Below are 19,889 nucleotides of genomic sequence, written 5' to 3' on the forward strand. Positions count from 1 at the left end.
ATGAATGAGATGGAACTAACTTGTGCCTGTGAAATGGTACTATTTCTTTCCCAGTGGATACATATTCATCATATTCAGGATCATTGGGAATGGCTGCAGCCATTCAGCATCCTGTACCAGCTTTCCGAATTAACATTCCTCCTCTTCTCCATAACCCTGCACATTCATCCTTTTTATATAATAATCCAATGCGCTCCTGAATGCCTTGATTGAATCTGCCTCCACCGCACTCTGAGGCAGTGCATTCCAGATCTCAACATTCACTGTGCAAACGTTTCTCCTCTTGTATACATTGCTTCTTTTGGCAATAAACCTTAAATCTATGTCCTTTTGTCCTAGACAAACATTTAATAAGTTTTCATCAAGGTACAAAGTATATAAGTATGATTGCACTTGAATGAAACAAGAATTTACATTTATTTTTCCCTCAAGTATTTTGTGCAGTGAAGTCTTTGTCCATAATAGCAGTAATATGTTATACAGCTTCTAATCTGACATTGTAAATTGCAGGTCATTATTGTGTGTGGCATTTCATATATCTATGCCTGAATGTTAATGCCAGGTTAACATCTGGAGCTTGTCATGAAATAACAAATCTTTCATTTAAGGCCATTGACATAATTTGCATGAATGTCTCTTGACCAACATCAGTAAACATTAATGTGGGGTCTACACATCGCATAAAAATAAAAACTATCAATTCCGCCCTGTGTGCAACATGAAAAATGCTTTATTGGTACAGTTGTAATTAGATACAGTGAAATCACGATGAGTCAAACTCGGAGGGCACAAAATTCCAGTTATGTTGTATTTGTCAACCATTCCCACTGGCAAAATAACAAATCTTATAGATTTATGCCCATGGGCGGAACGATAGCACAGTGATTAGCACTGTTGCTTCACAGCGCCAGAGACCCGGGTTCAATTCCCGGCTTGGGTGACTGTCCGTGCGGAGTCTGCACGTTCTCCTCGAGTCTGCATGGGTTTCCTCCGGGTGCTCCGGTTTCCTCTCACAAGTCCCGAAAGACGTGCTTGTTAGGAGAATTGATATTCTGAATTCTCCCTCAGTGCACCCGAACAGGCGCCTTGGGTATTTTCACAGTAACTTCATTGCAGTGTTAATGTAAGCCTACTTGTGACACTAATAATAAATTTAAATTGCACATTTGTAATCCCGGATTGTCTAAACTGTTATGACCAGGTGAGAAGGAGTGAACTGGCTCCCCTCTATTCAACCTCCTTGGTTGGTATTAACAAAGGTTTTAGTTTCTTTTTCATGTCGATATGTCTTTTCCGTATCCGAATATATTTACTATTGAGCACAAAGGACCCAATCAAATAAGATTTTTTAAGTCAAAGAAAGAGCAAATTTATTAACCGCCAAACGTGAGAAAAATAATAAACACACGTCAAGCATTTGGCCTCCAGGCAATCATTCACGTCCGCACATACATGCACAGCTATCAGAAATAAAGGGATTTGGAGTCCAATTTTTAAAAAAAAGTAAAATAGTATACGAATAAGTGACTGTTGATTGTCCTGGGGGAGTAGACTTTAACTCTGCAGCCAATTCAGTTAACTGGCTTCTTGGATGTGGTCACATGGCGAAGATGTTGCATTCTGGTAGAGTTGGCTTCTCAAACCGGGAGAGAGACGCTCCAAATGAAAGAGAGCTCACAGCTTCCTTCCTTTGCTGAAGTCTTTTTCTTACCATTGCCTGTGTCACTTGCAATCTCTCTGCAATGGCTGGCAGCCTTGCTGGAAATACTTCACCCATTGTATACTTCCGGGAAGTTCTGAGTGTGTCTGTCTGTGATAGCTATTGTTTAATATCCAGCACTTAGCATTTTTAATGTCTCTCCCTCAGATAGTTACAAGTTTCAATGGTTGGCTGGATTATAGGAAAAGTCTCTCTCTTCATATCCCGCTGAGGGTGATTTGTTGGTTTTTCTCCTTCACCTTGGATTGTAGCCTTGCATTTTTTAGCCATTTTCTTTGTTTCAGTTCAAACTGCAGCATTTCCAGACAGTTGAAAAACTATGGGCGGGATTCTCAGTTTCAGAGACTAAGTGCTGATGCCAGGACAGAATCAGTGGACTTCTACGACAGCAAAATTGGCACTGCTCCTGGAGCAATTCAGGAACCGTTGATGAATTAGCACCGGCACAACGTAGAACATAACCAATTCCAATGAAAAACGGTGTTGGATTTACATAGATACATAGAAGATAGGAGCAGGAGGAGGCCTTTTGGCCCTTCGAGCCTGCTCTGCCACCCATCATGATCATGGCTGATCATCCAACTCAATAGCCCAATCCTGCTTTCTCCCCATAGCCTTTGATCCCATTCTCCCCAAGTGCTATATCCAGCCGCCTCTTGAATATATTCCAAGTTTTAGCATCAACTACTTCCTGTGGTAATGAATTCCACAGGCCCACCACTCTTTGTGTGAAGAAGTGTCTCCTTATCTCTGGCCTAAATGGTTTATCCTGAATCCTGAGGCTGTGACCCTTGGTTCTGGACACACCTATCATTGGTAACATCTTCCCTGCATCTACCTTGTCTGGTCCTGTTAGAATTTTATAAGTCTCTATGAGATCCCCCCTCATTCTTCTGAACTCCAGCGAGAACAATCCCAACCAAGTCAATCTCTCCTCATATGACAGTCCCGCCATCCCTGGAATCAGTCTGGTAAACCTTCGCTGCACTCCCTCAAGAGCAAGAACATCCTTCCTCAGAGGAGACCAAAACTGCACACAATACTCCAAGTGTGGCCTCACCAAGGCACTGTACAATTGCAGCAACACATCCCTGTTTCTATACTCGAAACCTCTTGCAATGAAGGCCAACATACCATTCTTTACTGCATGGTGCACCTGCATGCTTACCTTCAGCGAATGGTGCACAAGGACACCCAGGTCCCGCTGCACATTCCCCTCTCCCAATTTACAACCATTCAGGTAGTAATCTGCCTTCCTGTTTTTGCTTATAAAATGAATAACCTCACACTTATCCAAATTATATTGCATCTGCCATTGGTTTGCCCACTCGCCCAACCTGTCCAGATCTTGCTGTAGGATCTCTGCATCCTCGTCACAATTCATCCTCCCATCTAATTTGGTATCATCTGCAAACTTTGAGATGTTACATTTTGTTCCCTCATCCAAATCATTAATATATATTGTGAATAGCTGGGGTCCCAGCACCGATCTCTGGTACCCAACTGGTTACTGCCTGCCACCCAGTTTTCTATCCACCTCAATGCATTTTCCCCCAATCCCATGTGCTTTAATTTTGCACAATAATCTCTTATGCGGGATGTTGTCAAACGCCTTCTGAAAGTCCAAATCTACCACATCGACTAGCTCCCCTTGTCGACTGTACTGGTTATCTCTTCAAAGAATTCCAACAAATTTGTCAAGCATGACTTTCCCTTCATAAATCCATGCTGACTCTGACTGATCCTGCCAATGCTTTCTAAATGTTCCGCTATAAAGTCCTCGATAATGGCATTTTCCCCACTACCGATGTTCGGCTTACTGGTCTATAATTCCCTGCTTTCTCTCCACCTCCCTTTTCGAATATCGGAGTGACGTGAGCTACCCTCCAATCTGCAGGGACAGTTCCAGAGTCTAGAATCCCGGAAGATGACCGCCAATGCATCCACTATTTCCAGAGCCACCTTCTTAAGCACTCTAGGATGCAGATTCTCAGGCCCTGGGGATTTATCCGCCTTCAATCCCATCAGTTTTCCCAACATAATTTCTCTACTAATGTTGATCTACCTCAGCTCTTCCCTCTCACCAAACCTTCCATTCTCCAACATTTCTGGGATCTGATTTGTGTCCTCATTTGTGAAGACAGAACCAAAGTATGTATTTAATTGCTCAGCCATTTCTTTGTCCCTTATTATGCATTTCCTTGTTTCTGTCTGCAGTGGGCCTACATTTCTCGTTACCAATCTCTTTCTCTTCACATATCTGTAGAAACTCTTAGTGTCAGTCTTTATGTTCCCTGCAAGCTTCCTTTCGTACTGTACTTTCCCCTTCTTAACCAATCCCTTCGCCCTTCTTTGCTGAATTCTAAACTGCCCCCAATCCTCAGACCTATTCTTTTTCTTGGCCAATCGTATGCTTGTTCCTTGGATCGGATACTATTTCTAATTTCCTTTGTAAGCCAAGAATTGGCCCTCTTAGCCTCTTTGCTTTTGTGCCGGACAGGAATGAACAGTTGCTGTAGTTCCTCCATGCGTTCCTTAAATGTTTGCCATTGTCTATCCACTGTCATCCCTTTAAGTAACTCTCCCCAATCTATCAAGGCCAACTCACGCCTCATATCCTCATAGTTCCCTTTATTAAGATTCAGCACCCTAGTCTCCGAATCAATTACTTCAGTCTCCATCTTGATAAAAAATTCTATCATGTTCTGGTCGCTCATCCCCAAGGGGTCTCGTACAACCAGATTGGCAATAATTCCCTTCTCATTACACAAGCCACAGCCTAAGATGGCCTGCTCTCTAGTTGGTTCCTCCACATATTGGTCAAGAAAACCATCCCGTATACACTCCAGGAATTCCTCCTCTACGGCATTGTGGCTAATTTGATTTGCCCAATCTATGCGAAGATTAAAATCACCCATGATCACCGATATTCCCTTATTACATGCATCACTAATTTCTTGTTTAATGCCATTCCCAACCTCACCAGTGCAGTTTGGGAGTCTATATATGACACCCACTAATATTTTTTGTCGCTTGGTATTTCTCAACTTTACCCATACAAATTCCACATTGTCAGAGCTAATATCCTTTCTCACTATTGTGTTAATTTCCTCTTTAACCAGCAGTGCCACACCACCACCTTTAATTTTATGCCTGTCCTTCCTAAATACTGAATACCCTGGGACGTTCCCATCCCTGATTGCCCTGCAGCCATGTCTCTGTAATCCCAATTATATCATACCCATTTATATTTATCTGTGCGATTAGTTCATCCACTTTATTCCCACCTCGGGGCCACCCCTACTACTGCCCCCGGCCTGGCAGAAGACCCCGGCCAGCGGCACAACTGTCAGCACACTATGGCGATGTTGGACATTCCGTAACCCCTTTCTCTCCCTCAGCAGCTACGGCGCCTGTTTCCTGATTTTTGAAACCACAAGTGAACTTCGTCATTGGTAATTCCTCCTGGTGGAGGTGGAGCATCGCGGGGGCCCTGGCGAATACCGGGTCAGGCCCGCTAATGATATGCCAACAGTGTTTATAGTACGTGTGGAATAGCATGCATTGACATCGCTTTCGAGGCACCGGAGCATGGCATTCAGGCACTGGCCACGATTTGGGCAAGACGAATTCTCCACCCAATCGCTTTTCCCAATTTTGGCATCGGCCGACGGAGAATCTCGCCCTGTTTATTCAAAAAAAAAGGGACATAGCCTCATAACAATCACAGAATCGGTAATTGCAGAAGGAAGGCATTGGCCCATCGTGTCTGCACTGATGTTCAAATGAGCAATATAGCTTAGTGCCATTGCCCTAGATTTTCCCGCACCCCTGCATATTGTCTCTATTCAGGTAATCATAGAATGCCCTCTTGAATGCCTCAATTGAACCTGCCTCCGCCACACTTCCTGTCAGTGCATGAAGTGACTCGAACCACTTCTTACGTGAAAATTATTTTTCTCACATCACATTTTCTTCTTTTGCAAATCACATTAAATCGGTGCCCTTTCATTCTCGATCCTTTAGGCAGGGAAACAGTTTCTCCCTCTCTACTGTCTAGCTCCATCATGATTTTGAAAATCCACACCAAATCTTCTCTCCACCTTCTTCTCTTCATGGAGCAGAGTTGCAACCTCTCCAATCTATCCTCACTGAAGTTTCTCATTCCTGGGACTATTCATGAAAACCTCTTCTGTACTTTCTCCAGTGCATTCAAATCCTTCCGATAGTGTGGCGCCCAGAACAATATTCCAGTTGATGTACAACTAGTGTCTTGCAGAAGCTCAGCATAACCTCCTGTGACCAAAGCTGGTCAAATTACCACACTGACCAATCAGATTGGTGTTAGACCCCATAATATGCTGGGTGATCCATCGTTTGACACAGCTCTTCTGAAAAGATTTGCAAAACCCGCAAGTATGGCTGAACCAGTGAAAATGTTTAAATGTATCGATCGGCGACGGGGTGTAATTGATAAAGGAAGTGGAAATCTGTTGATTTTGACACAGAATGTGTTTATTGGCACATTGGGTTACATGAAGACTTAGTCAGGTGGGCATCGGGCCTCCTCAGCTATTACACATCTCTGCTTAACACTCAGCTGGAGATGGATTCCCTGAGATTTGACCCATTGAGATGTTAGTTTGACTCATTGCTAGCTCTCAACACATTGGAACGTATGGGTTAAAATGCCAATCCAGGAACTCAGCATATGATGATAGTTCAGTCTAATACTTTTCTAAAAAAAAATTTGTTTTCCAATTTTAATGTCTGTTTCCAATTAAGGGACAATTTAGCATGGCCAATCCACCTGCGCTGCACACCTTTTGGTTTGTGGGGGTGAAACCCGCGCAGACAGTGAGAAATGCAAACTGACCAGTTCAGTCTAATTCTGAGGCAATGCTTCACAATGGGGAAAGCTATCTTTCAGATGAGATCTGAACCTCAGTCCAGATAGCTGCCTGTTCTCATGGATGAAGAAGATTCCATGATACGACTTGAAGGAGAGAAGTAAGTCCTTTGATTTCTGGCCAAAGTTAAGTCTTCAACCAATACCATCCAAAGCATATTATCTTGCCATTGATTTATACAGGGCCTTTCATGACCTCAGGACATCCCAAAAATCTTAACAGCCAGTAACATACTTTGAGGGAAATCTGTGTTCATGCATGTTCCCATGAACAGCAATGAAATAAATGATCAGATTATCTGTTTGGGTAAATTTCAAGGATAAATCACCAGGAGAAACTCTCCTGTTTTTCTTTGAATAGTGCCATGGGATCTTTACATGCAGCTGCGAGGACAGGTGGGCTTTTTTTTTTACTGTGCAGCACTTGAAATGAAATGAAAATTGCTTATTGGCACAAGTAGGCTTCAATGAAGTTACTGTGAAAAGCCCCTAGTCGCCACATTCCGGCGCCTATTCGGGGAGGCTGGTACAGGAATTGAACCGTGCTGCTGGCTTGCCTTGGTCTGCTTTCAAAGCCAGCGATTCAGCTGTGTGCTAAACCAGCCCCTGAAAATGACCTGGGAACATTATAAGATGCTCAATAAATGCAGTTTGTTTTCTTGGTAGCAGCAAATTCCTGTTTCCTTTATAAAGTAATTTGACACATTAGAAACGAAATACATTTGATGCTCGGATTTTTTTTAACTTTCAAAGTCTATATTTTGCTAAACCGCAGAAAAGTCAGTAAAAATAATGCTTAATGTCAGCAGTTGCAGTAATATTCTTGTTGGCAACTTGTTGATTCAGGGTAGAAATTCATAATTTGTTCAAATCTGTGTTCTCGTGTCAAAACATGCATTATTGCAAAAACAAAACAAGTACACTTGATATTAATAGCATTGCATTACCAAAGTACTTTTGTGATGTTTAAGGCTAAATATATTTTCTCATGGAATTTTCTTGCAGAAGCTTTGAAAGTGTTCAAATGCTACTTCAGTGGGACCATCATGGGAATTTTGAATATTGGGTTGGGAACCTGATGTCAAAACCTTTTGTGGGTATTGATCCCACACTATCAGTCCACAGTTTTGCCCAAGTTAGGCTGCTAATTAGCTCGAGTGCTGGTTTGGTTGTCAATTAGAAGAGGCAGGTGTGTGATGGAGGTGGGATTCTTCAGTTGCGGGCCTGATAAAAAGGCATGATGACAGTCATTACTATGGCAGCTACATTGTGTTGCCATGGAAGCCCAAGGTCTATGATGACTCCCTTCATCCCAGCAACGTGAGTACAGCGCAAGATGCCGATAACAGATCTCCAGATCTGCAACCACCAGCACATGCCAGCTGAGCAGACCGAGGGTACGTGGTGCTCCTTAACATTGCAACACATCAGAAAGGTGAGGAGCTGGCAGCACTAACACATGCAGTCCCTTACTAAAATGAGATGCTGACACTGGTGAGCGAGGCCAACATTGCCATACTTATTTATTTCTCTTGCAGGAGTAGGGGGTGCAGGTTGCGCAAAAGAGGGCATACGCAGGAAGAGTTCCCCAACTTGCCATTCTCACAGCCATGGAGGAGGTGACAATGGAAATCGAACAGGGGGCCCTGCATGACCAAGTGAGCAATGAAGCAATGGGATTATTTGGAGGCCAGTATGAAAAGAGAGTAAATTCTGTACATGAAAGGAGTGGAATGCACCCCTGTGCAAGAGCATGCCAAAACCTCAGGTGCATTGGGAAGCCTCAGGTCTGCAGAGGCTTCTGCCGTCAGAGGTAAGTTCTCATGATTTCCTTGAATCTCCCACAAGATCTGTTGTGGAGGGACAACATGGCAGTGCAGCAACATCAGGTGGGGGATGGTGGTTGGGGGAGTGGTACTGCACTCTGAAGAAATCAAAGCAGCAGAGCCACCACCGTTAATCATTCAAGCACACCCTCCACCAAAGCTGACGCACTCACATTGGTAGGTCCCTCGTGAAGTTAGAAAAGGTGACACTAGGGTGCTGGAGAAGGTGGTGGAGGCAGAGGAAAATATGAGCAGTCTTCCTTGGATGATTGGAGGACAGACACAGCCATGCTCAGTTGAGTGCAGATACAGGGCCATGGGAATCATTAGCGTGCATCTCTATTTGGATCAGCAGCTTGAAGTGTACGGTATGCAAACAAGGTGGAGTTTCCTGAGGCAATACATAGTTATGGGAGGCAGTTCAGCTATTTGCATATGTGGATGTGGCTTATTACTTTGAACTCAAGAGCCACATGTTGCAGCACTCAGTGGATACAGAAACTGCACTGACATCCAATGCTCTGCAGCATTGATTCTTCTGTGGCATTGACGGTGTAAAGAAGCTTGGAATGGATGCCAATTTGCCCTAGCTGATGGGCACCTCAGCAATCTAAAACGCAATCCAAGGGCTGGGGCATTCATCAATGAGAATGATGGTGCTTCCCATCACAGGGTGTCATCATCATCATCTTCCTTTGCCCCTCTGACCGAGGGACCATCTATGCAACAGAGGCCTGTGACCGAGGGTGCCTCTGCATTAACTTGCTGGCAGCTCTGCAACGAGGCCAATTATCATGTGTATTTCAGCCACAAGCAGACACATGTGGAAGGGCTGTCTCCACCTCATGCAAGATCACAAAGGAAAATAGCATGGAAGTAACCAGAGTGAAGGCTACCATGTCAGTCAGAGCACTGAGTGCTTGACTGGGATTTATTTTACCTATGAATGTGCACTTTGTAATTTATTCATAATACTGGAAAAGTTGAGCCAAGATCCCAGATGTGAGAGTTTCCATGCTTTAATGGTGCAACTGCAAAAAAGGGAAGAAATGCTGAAGGGAAGCTGTGGTGTTTAAGCGGGGCAGTTCGAAGACCATTGGACAGGTGTGCACCAGACATTGGTGATGTGAGTGGATTCATTCAAGGTTATGTTCTCACAGACATATCAAAGTGAGTTCAAGAGCATGAAATGAAAAATGAAAAAAAAAAAAAAATTTCTTGTAGTCCTACTATTGGTTGAATGGTGTTTAGATACGCCCTGGTGTTTCTGCCATTCTGCTGAGTGCTTTAACTTCTGAGCTGACACTGGCCACCACCCTGCTTGGCAGGGACGTCTCTACAGCTTTCTTTTCCTTCTCCACTATGTTGATGTAGCACTCTATCGTTAAGGTCTGCTCCTCTCTGGAGGACCATGTTATGGAAAATGAAGCAGACCACCATCCTGTGCAGAATCTTTGCAGGAGTCTACTACAGGGCACCACTCATCCTGGGCAGGTACCAGAATCACATCTTCAGAAGCCAAATGGCGTGCTGGATTGTGGGCACTGTAAGAAAATGGCTTTCGCCAAATGTGCCTGCATGCCACGCAAAAGGGTGAGTAGCCATCTCTTCAAATGATGGCCCTTGTACCCTGGAATCTCTCCATGAAGTTTCATTGGTGGCATGAAGAGCTATGGCATCCTGGACTGCCAAGGGTGAGGGCACCACGGCAAGCTCACACATGCATAAAGCTCTTGATGTCATTGCATTACAGATGAACATTAAGCGAGTAGGAACCCTTCTCTTTTAAAAAAAATAAATAAATTTAGAGTACTTCAATTATTTTTTTTTCCAATTAAGGGGCAATTTACCGTGGCCAATCCACCTAACCAGCACATCTTTGGGTTGTGGGGGTCAAACCCAAGCAGACACGGGGAGAATGTGCAAACTCCACGCGGACAGTGACACGGCCGGGATTCGAACCCGGGTCCTATGTGCCGTAGTCCCAGTGCTAACCACTGCGCCACGTGCCACCCCTGGGAGACCTTCCTCTTGATGAATTTCACTGACCACATTGTGGCAAGCAGTGCTGCAAGGTTTGGAGTCTTCCTCGAAGAGGGCCAAATTTCACTTATCATCTGCCTATTTAGATGCAGTCTCCTGTGGCATTGATTCGCAGATATGTCCAGATAGCTGCCTCTTTGGCTTGATGCTGAGGATATGACCTCTTGCATTCCTGTCCCTTATTTCTATCCTCTTCCCAGGGGTCTACACCTGAGGTTGTTGTTCCTAAAAGTGACTCGGCTCTCTTGAGTATTTTAATCTCACGTACAACTGCTGCTGCGCCTTCGGTCATTTGCACTCAGTGTTTCGTGGGCATCCCCTCTGATGGCCCAACAATCTCCCTCCAAATCACCGAGCATGCACTGACCACTTGCTCAGCTAACTCTCCCCATAAATGATTCCTGTGTGCTAATGGATGCCAGCCCCTTTCAGCCGTGCACCGTCTTCTTAACCTACCTCATTTAAACATTGTGCCCATGACTAGATGTGTTGTGCATCCTTCGACTCGGACTGTTCCTGATCCATCGTTTAACTGATGCAACCCCACACACAATTTCAAACTAGACCTCGATAAGCTGACAACAAGCTTGTTAACAACAAAATTAATTGGCCATTAATCAGAGTCCAATAGCTTGCCGGTACCCAATAAAATTGTTCCTCCTGTGGCTTCATGGTCACTGAACTGGTAAACCACAAACCTTGAATCTCACCACATTAGATGGTTAAATTTTAATTCTGAAATAAACATGACTCTTATTTCCCGAGCAGAATAGCAATATCAAATGGTAGCAGACTGGTTAGCACTATTGCTTCACAGCACCAGGGTCCGGGTTCGATTCCCGCTTGGGTCACTATCTGTGTGGTGTCTGCACATTCTCCCCCTATTTGCGTGGGTTTCCTCCGGGTGCTCTGGTTTCCTCCCACAAGTCCTGAAAGATGTGCTTGTTAGATGAATTGGACATTCCGAACAGGCGCTGGAGTGTGGCTACTAGAGGATTCAAACCTGTCAAGAGATAGATAAAATAAAACAAGTATTGGGGGGAGGAGGTCGCGTGGTGTACATGGGGGAGTGGCTGCGTTTTCGCAGGCTCTACTTCTCATCTTTTAATCCGTCGTTTCATCCGGCTGCATATTCCGTATTTGTGTTTTCCCGGGGTGCATGGCTTATGCTATGTCCTGATAAGTGTTTGGTCAGTGCTCTTGCATGGAAGAGTCGAGATAGAGTGCTAGCGTTCTTGATTGTCCGTGCCAGCTGAAGTGGGGGTCCTGATTTCAGTGGTGCGGTTGCTGTTGAGCAGGTTCCTGTGCACTCTGGACATCCCCTCTGCAGTGCACCGTCTTCTTAACCTACCTGTGGTACTCTGTGCACCGAATGATGCCTGCTAACGGAGATGTATTCCTGGCTGATGATCTCAGCTCTGAGGTGCAAGTTGTCAGGGCTCACTTCCGAGAACTGCAGGGTGCATTCAAGGAAGCTTTTGAGGCGCATTAGGAGTTTCTTGTACTTGAGTGAGCATGTTCCATGGAGGAGGCCTGTCTCCGTTCTGTCGTGGACTGCTCCATGGCATGTTGTCCATCCTGACCGATTCGGGAGAGGACGAGGTGAACCGAGAGGGGCACAACAATAAGCCAGGTCCCCATCAAGAAGTGGTGGAAGTGATCCAGAGTGGGTTTACGGATTGGCTGCTGTGTTTCGGTAGTCTCAACTTGGAGACTGGGCGTTTCAGATTCGATGGAGTACGTTGTGTCCTACTTTTGAGGCTGGCGGTTGGTTTGGCTGACTGATTGCTGGTCTTGTATTATCCTGTTCCTGATGCTCATCACAAGAGGAGATGGTCGTGGGGCCATCCCGCTCCCCCCTTCCGGAATCTAGGATGTGGATTGCCTGGTTGTTGGTGAGAGGGCATGGTGGAAGTGATTGTACTTCAATTGTTGGAATTCGTGGAAGATCCTGTAAGTGTTCATTGATCCTGCTTTCATCCTTGGTTTTTGCTTTCTTTGTGCATCAGGTAGATGTATTTATCCTGAGGACTGCCCTGCAGTTCAGTTGTTATCCTGGCGTTGCTCCCTGTTGATCGGGTTATTGTTTGCTTGGTGCTGTCCTTTATTCCAACAGGGCAATGCATATTATGGGTGCAAAGACCTAGAACGTTGGCTATCCTGAATTTCATATTGAGTTATATATGGAATATGAGATTTGTGCAAGTTTTACTCCTAAAAATTCTCATGCTTTAAAGTATCTTATAATCCTGGTGGTTGGGAGAGTTCTTTTTCTTCAAACTGCTGTCTTGTGTCGTGGGAATGAGTGGAGCTCGAGGCAGGAGCTGGGGGAAGGCCCCCCACCCCCACCCCCATCCCCCACCTCACACAGAGAGACACCTAATCCATTTTAGATTTTTTTTTTCTCTCTCTTTTGTTTAGTTTTGATTTGAAATGAAGAATCTGTGCTTTTATCCTTCATCAGCCTAGACAGACTTATTGTTATCCTGGGAGGACTGGGCTCGGTCTTTTTCTTCCTTCAAGTCGAGTTTGTCTCTTTCTGTGTCTGTTTGGAGATTGGAGCTGATAGAGTGCCTTGCCTGTTCTTCGAGCAGACTGATGTGAATCGGTATCTGTGGTTGAGGATGGCCCTGGGTATCCTTTGCATGGCAAATGTTTCTATGAATTGGTTTGGGTGTGTCCTCCCCCACAGGGTCGCTTATTTCCTCTCTCGTCTGTGTGACCGTCGTGCTGGTACTGGTTTTGGTTTGGCCTGGTGGAATGTGGGGGTCCATTTTTAAAAATTTGTTCATGGGATGTGGACGTCGCTGGCTGGGTTAGCATTTATTCCCTATCCTTGAGGGCATTTCAGAGTTAACCACATTGCTGTGGATCTGGATTCACATGTAGGCCAGACCAGGTGAGGACTTCAGATTTTCTTCCCTAAAGCTCTTGGGGTTTGAAGGGAGGAGGACTGGCCCTCCCTCCCAGGCGTCAATGTTGGTGGGTGTCATGACCTGTCGTCTTCCTCTGGATCGGGGTCCCCTCCTGCCTCGAGCTGGAGAGTTATCCTTTCTTTCCTTGTGTGAGTGGTAGTGGTGCCATGCCCGAGATCGGGTTGGATACGTGCAGGTTTGATTGGGTACAGAATCGGGGTTGTGTTAGAGGTCCGGAGGACATCATTTCTTGTGGGTTTTTTTAAGGACAGTGCTGTGTTTGGCCAGGCTCAGCACTGTGGTCAGTATCCTGTTGTCCCCAGGAATTGTGGGTGCCCTCTTTTGGGGGAGGGGGGAAGCTTCTGGTGGGTTAGATTGAATTTTGGGTGAGATTGTAACTTCTCCTGAGAGTTGGGGTTCTTGTGGACTTTCTTTGGTTATTTGTAGTGCTGGGTATGATGTATCTATTCTAAGCTTTTGCATTGGTGCAGGTGGGCCTGATATCTGAGAGAGATAGCTGTATTAGGTTGCTGGTGCCTGTGGTGCAGCTGGAGTCGAGGGGTTTTGTGTTGGCGTGCACCCGATCTGGCTGCGAGTAGTGTGGTGTGGGAGGATGCCATGTCATACTTTTGTGCCTTTATCCTGTTCTTCCCTTGGATTCTAGTGGAGTTGCGGGAATATTCGATTTTGCGCAGTGATTGTACCAAGCCAGTTGTGATATCGTTTTCCTGTTCCATTTTGTGCCCATGTTCGTTGAGCCTTTCTTTTCACTGCTCTGCTTATGTATGGTATTATTTTGTGACTTTGTTGTGTCTGTTTCTAAGTTGTAAAATTCCAATAAATATACCAAAAGTCAGTAACTGAGCTTTGTTATTTGAAGGCGTTTTTAATACATTTTTCATGTCAAGCTGAACTCTACCTGCAGCTTTTTTTCTTACTGCAATGTATTGAAACATTATATCTATAGCTAGAATTGGGATAGAGGCAGGGTCGAAGCTGATGCCGATCCGAGAGAATCATGGGTTTGAGCTGGTGAGGCTGGATGCTAGGTTTCGGGGATGGAACAGCGGGGGGTGATGGAAATGAAGAACTTAGTTCTAGAAGGGCAGTTCACGAGTTTGGAGGAGCTGATGAAGAAGTTTGGGATTCCGTGGGGCGGGGGCCTTAGGTATATTCAGATGCAGAATTTTGCGAAGAAGTTTTTCCCGACTTTTCCAGTGGCACCGCCCTCCTCATTGTTGGAGGGGGTGTTGCCGGTGATGGGGCTTGAGGGGGTGGTGAGGTCATCTTGGCGATCTACGGGAGGATTATGGAGGTGTCGTTGGAGGGGGTTAAGGTAAAGTAGGAGGAGGAGTTGGGGATGGCGCTGGAGGAGGGGTTGTGGTGTGAGCTGTTGTGAAGGGAGAATGCCTCAACTTTGTGTACGAGGCTGAGGTTGATACAGTTAAAAGTGGTACTCAGAGCGCAACTGATTAAGTCAAGGGTGAGCCGGTTGTTTGAGGGGGTGGAGGACGCTTGTGAACGGTGTGGGAGGGGTCCGGCTAACCTGGTCCTGCTCAAAGTTGGACAAATTTTTACACTTGTTTTTCTGTACCTTGTCGGCAATCCTGCATGTGGGAGCCATATTTGGGGTGTCGGGCTTGCCGGAGCTGCAGACGGGAGTGGGGGCAGATGTTTTAGCTTTTGCTTTGCTGATTGCTCGCAGGCGGGTGCTGTTGGGGTGGCGGTCAGCCTCTCCACCCTGTGCCTTAGTATGGCTAGCGACTTATAGAACATAGAACAATACAGCGCAGTACAGGCCCTTCGGCCCACGATGTTGCACCGAAACAAAAGCCATCTAACCTACACTATGCCATTATCATCCATATGTTTATCCAATAAACTTTTAAATGCCTTCAATGTTGGCGAGTTCACTACTGTAGCAGGTAGGGCATTCCACGGCCTCACTACTCCCTGCGTAAAGAACCTACCTCTGACCTCTGTCCTATATCTATTACCCCTCAGTTTAAAGCTATGTCCCCTCGTGCCAGTAATTTCCATCCGCGGGAGAAGGCTCTCACTGTCCACCCTATCCAACCCCCTGATCATTTTGTATGCCTCTATTAAGTCTCCTCTTAACCTTCTTCTCTCCAACGAAAACAACCTCAAGTCCATCAACCTTTCCTCATAAGATTTTCCCTCCATACCAGGCAACATCCTGGTAAATTTCTTCTGTACCCGCTCCAAAGCCTCCACGTCCTTCCTATAATGCGGTGACCAGAACTGTACGCAATACTCCAAATCCGGCCGTACCAGAGTTCTGTACAGCTGCAACATGACCTCCTGACTCCGGAACTCAATCCCTCTACCAATAAAGGCCAACACTCCATAGGCCTTCTTCACAACCCTATCAACCTGGGTGGCAACTTTCAGGGATCTATGTACATGGACACCTAGATCCCTCTGCTCATCCACACTTCCAAGAACTTTACCATTAGCCAAATATTCCGCATTCCTGTTATTCCTTCCAAAGTGAATCACCTCACACTTCTCTACATTAAACTCCATTTGCCACCTCTCAGCCCAGCTCTGCAGCTTATCTATATCCCTCTGTAACCTGCTACATCCTTCCACACTATCGACAACACCACCGACTTTAGTAAGGTCTGCAAATTTACTCACCCACCCTTCTGCGCCTTCCTCTAGGTCATTGATAAAAATGACAAACAACAACAGCCCCAGAACAGATCCTTGTGGTACTCCACTTGTGACTGAACTCCATTCTGAACATTTCCCATCAACCACCACCCTCTGTCTTTCAGCTAGCCAATTTCTGATCCACATCTCTAAATCACCCTCAATCCCCAGCCTCCGTATTTTCTGCAATAGCCTACCGTGGGGAACCTTATCAAACGCTTTGCTGAAATCCATATACACCACATCAACTGCTCTACCCTCGTCTACCTGTTCAGTCACCTTCTCAAAGAACTCGATAAGGTTTGTGAGACATGACCTACCCTTCACAAAGCCATGCTGACTATCCCTGATCATATTATTCCTATCTAGATGATTATAAATCTTGTCTCTTATAATCCCCTCCAAGACTTTACCGACTACAGACGTGAGGCTCACCCGTCTATAGTTGCCGGGGTTGTCTCTGCTCCCCTTTTTGAACAAAGGGACCACTTGATGGAGTTCCTGTGCTTGGAGAAGGTCAAGTTCATTTTGAGGGGGGGGCAAGTGAGGGGTTCCACAAGAGATGGGGTTTATTTATGTTACACTTTAAAGTGTTGGTTACTGTCAGCTGCTGAGGAGATGGGGAGTGGTGACGGAGTGGGGGGGGACGTTTTGAGTTACTGGGGTGTTGGAGGATAAAGGTGGGAGGGCTGTTTTTTGTTGTTGTTTTACTTTGTTGCGTTGTGTATTTAAAATGTTAAAAATCAAATAAATATATACATTTAAAAAATTCTACAACTAGAAATTATCCGACCATTTTCTAATGCGGGTCTCATTTCAAGGTGGAATAAGTAACCATTAGAAACTGGTCAAATAGCTGCGATTTAGTATTAATGAATGCTATGTAATTTATGGAAATAGCTATATTTTGCTTTCTCAGTATTGGGTGACTTTTATGTTTCAGGCAATTTCAGACAATGTTCCCTGCAAAAAATTTGCAACCTTTTTCCCAAAAGCTGTATCCTTGAGTAAACTGAATGGATGCAGACGCCAGCAAAATGACCAGGAAGTCTTCCACTTAAAAGCACTCTCACAGTTTACATTCATTCCAGGCTTTGTCAAAAAGTTGAAATTCCTTTGAAGAATTTCCAAGAATGAAATTTGCAAGATTGTTGGGTTTTGGTTCTAACCAGAATCCTTTTATACATCATCCCTATTTAAAATAGACTCTTGTAAAAGATTCTGGTTTTTTTTTCTGTATGTAGCAGATCATTTCTTTGTGAGCATCAGGTGCTGCCTTTAACATGTTTAGATAATCTTTATTAGTGTCACAAGTAGGCTTACATAACCTAGTCGCCTGGCCACACTCCGGCTGAGAGAGAATTCAGAATGTCCAATTCACGGATGCACAGTAGCCCAGTGGTTAGCACAGTTGCTTCACAGCTCCAGGGTCCAAGGTTCGATTCCCGGCTTCGGCCACTGCCTGTGCAGAGTCTGCACGTTCTTCCCATGTCTGCGTGGGCTTCCTCCAGGAGCTCTGATTTCCTCCCACAGTCCAAAGATGTGCAGGTTAGGTGTATTGGCGATGCTAAGTTGCCCTTAATGTCCAAACAAAAAATTAGGTGGGGTTACGTGGATAGGGTGGAGGTGTGGGCTTAGATATGGTGTTCTTTGCAGGGGCAAGTGCAGAGCCGATGGGTCGAATGGCCTCCTTCCGCACTCTAAATTCTATGGTTCTATGAAGACAATCGCCTTGCATGAGTCTCTGTCAAGATAGTATAAGAGTAAAGTTGGAATAAGATTCAGAAGCTCCATTCTAGTATTCTTGTGTCAAAATAACCATATTTTACTGAAAAGCTATCATGTGCCAGGGCTTTACAGGAGTCCTGAGTGAATATTGAGCACAATGCTTATGCCTAATAGGACATTCCTCACTCTAGGAGTGTTGTTTGGTTTCAGATCGGTGCAGACTTTCCAAATGAATGTCTCCAATCTGAGACGGTGGCTGGGGAAGTAGGATGGAATCACTGGCAAGGGTACATGGTTTGCAGCAGATGCTGAAAGACAATGGCTTTTGGCGTCCCAAAATTTTAACTTCAGGAAATGCAAGGGCGGCATGGTGGCACAATGGTTATCACAGCTGCCTCACATTGCCAAGGACCCAGGTTCGATCCCAGCCCCTGGTCACTGTCCGTCTGGAGTTTGCACATTCTCACCATGTCTACATAGATCTCACCCCCACAACCTAAAGATGAGCAGGATAGGTGGATTGGCCACGCTAAATTGCCCCTTAATTGGAAAAAATCAAAATAAACTTGAGGAAATGCATCTAGTGATGAGGTTGAGAGAGATGAGGGAGAGGAAGAGCTTCCTGTTGGCAGCATGCATGATCAATTTTATACAATGCCTTTGGATGATGTCGCTGAGAGGCAGCATGTAGATATGCAAGAGGGGGGGACTGAAGAATATGATTTGGGGGCTTCCAGACTTGGCAGACTTCCAGAGGCAATGGAACTGGAAGAGATCGAGCACAGTTGGATAGCTAAGAGTGGAATCAAGCAAGGACAGTTAGACTACCAGCATTTGATATTTTGATTCCACCTAATAATGTTACTTTTATTGGATATATGGATTTAGATCTGGTGAAATAGGGAGGAGACTTGATAATTGAGATCGCCAAATCTAGAGTTGACAAAGGTATTAATGAGGATTTAAGCAGAAGGTGAACCAAGGCAGGGCAGAGGGAGGGAGTGATATGGAGGTTGAAATTACCATTCTTTGTGATGAAGAATATAACGTTAAAAGCTCAGCTCAGGATCAACCAGGATATCACTTTTTAAACACACAAGTTCAGGCTTGACAATGGCGGGGGAGGGGGTTGGAATCCGAGGTTTTGACAGGAATTGTGAATTGTTTAACTAAATACTAAACAAGCAGTCTGACAGTAAAGGGGTGATGGAGAGATGGAGATGGGTACTATCCGAATATAAATGACAACTGAGTTCATGTCTCTGTTGTCCTCAGTGGACAGCATGTCAATTAGGAAGAGGAAAGGAGCAAGGATAAACGTTTGGGAAACTCTGGAAGAGTGGCTGAGGAAGTATAATCTACCAACATCACAGAGAATGCCATTTGAGACTTTGGTCACAACTTCTTTGTGCTGACAACTGAATTCTGATTAGATTTATTCAAACATAGAGTTGCAGGAAATATAAGCTTGGGCATGGAAGCTAAGAATGAACTCTCAAATTTTGAAGAGACAAGGAAGGTTGGGGATGAGTGGTTTTTGCACAGGTGTGTTTGAGGCAAAATCTAACTTGATTGGTACCAGATCTATTTTATTCATGGCATGTGAGTATTGCTGGCAACGCCCATCTCTAATTGCCCTTGAAAAGGTGATGATGAGATGCCTTCTTGAACCACTGCAGCCCATCTGGGGTAGCTGCATTCACAATGCTGTTAGAAAGGAATTTCCCGGTTTTTAACCTAATGACAGTGAAGGAACTGTGAGATTGTTCAGGATGGTGTGTGATGCAGAGGGGAACTTGCATGTGGTGATGTTCACATGCAGCTGCTGCTCTTGTCCTTTCATGTGGCAGAGGTTGTGGATTTGGAAAAATGCCTGAAGAATACTTGGCAGGTTTAGGCAGGGCATCTTCTCTGTGGTGTACACTGTTTTCACTGTGTGCTGGTGTTAAAGTTGGTGGATGGGGTGCCAATTGAACAAGATGCTTTATCCTGGATGATGTTGAGCTTCTTAAGTGTTGTCTGAACTCCATTTATCTCTGCATTTAGAGAGTATTCCATCGCATGACCCACTT

At 45.0% G+C, this 19,889-nt stretch overlaps 1 protein-coding gene across 1 annotated transcript in view; it reads left to right on the top strand.

The window, feature by feature from the left end:
* The window catches only part of tbcd (tubulin folding cofactor D), a 375,176-nt gene that overhangs the window by 245,141 nt on the left and 110,146 nt on the right, over positions 1 to 19,889 (top strand).

This window comes from Scyliorhinus torazame, chromosome 18 (assembly GCF_047496885.1).
Source record: "Scyliorhinus torazame isolate Kashiwa2021f chromosome 18, sScyTor2.1, whole genome shotgun sequence".
Taxonomy (NCBI): Eukaryota; Metazoa; Chordata; class Chondrichthyes; order Carcharhiniformes; family Scyliorhinidae; genus Scyliorhinus; species Scyliorhinus torazame.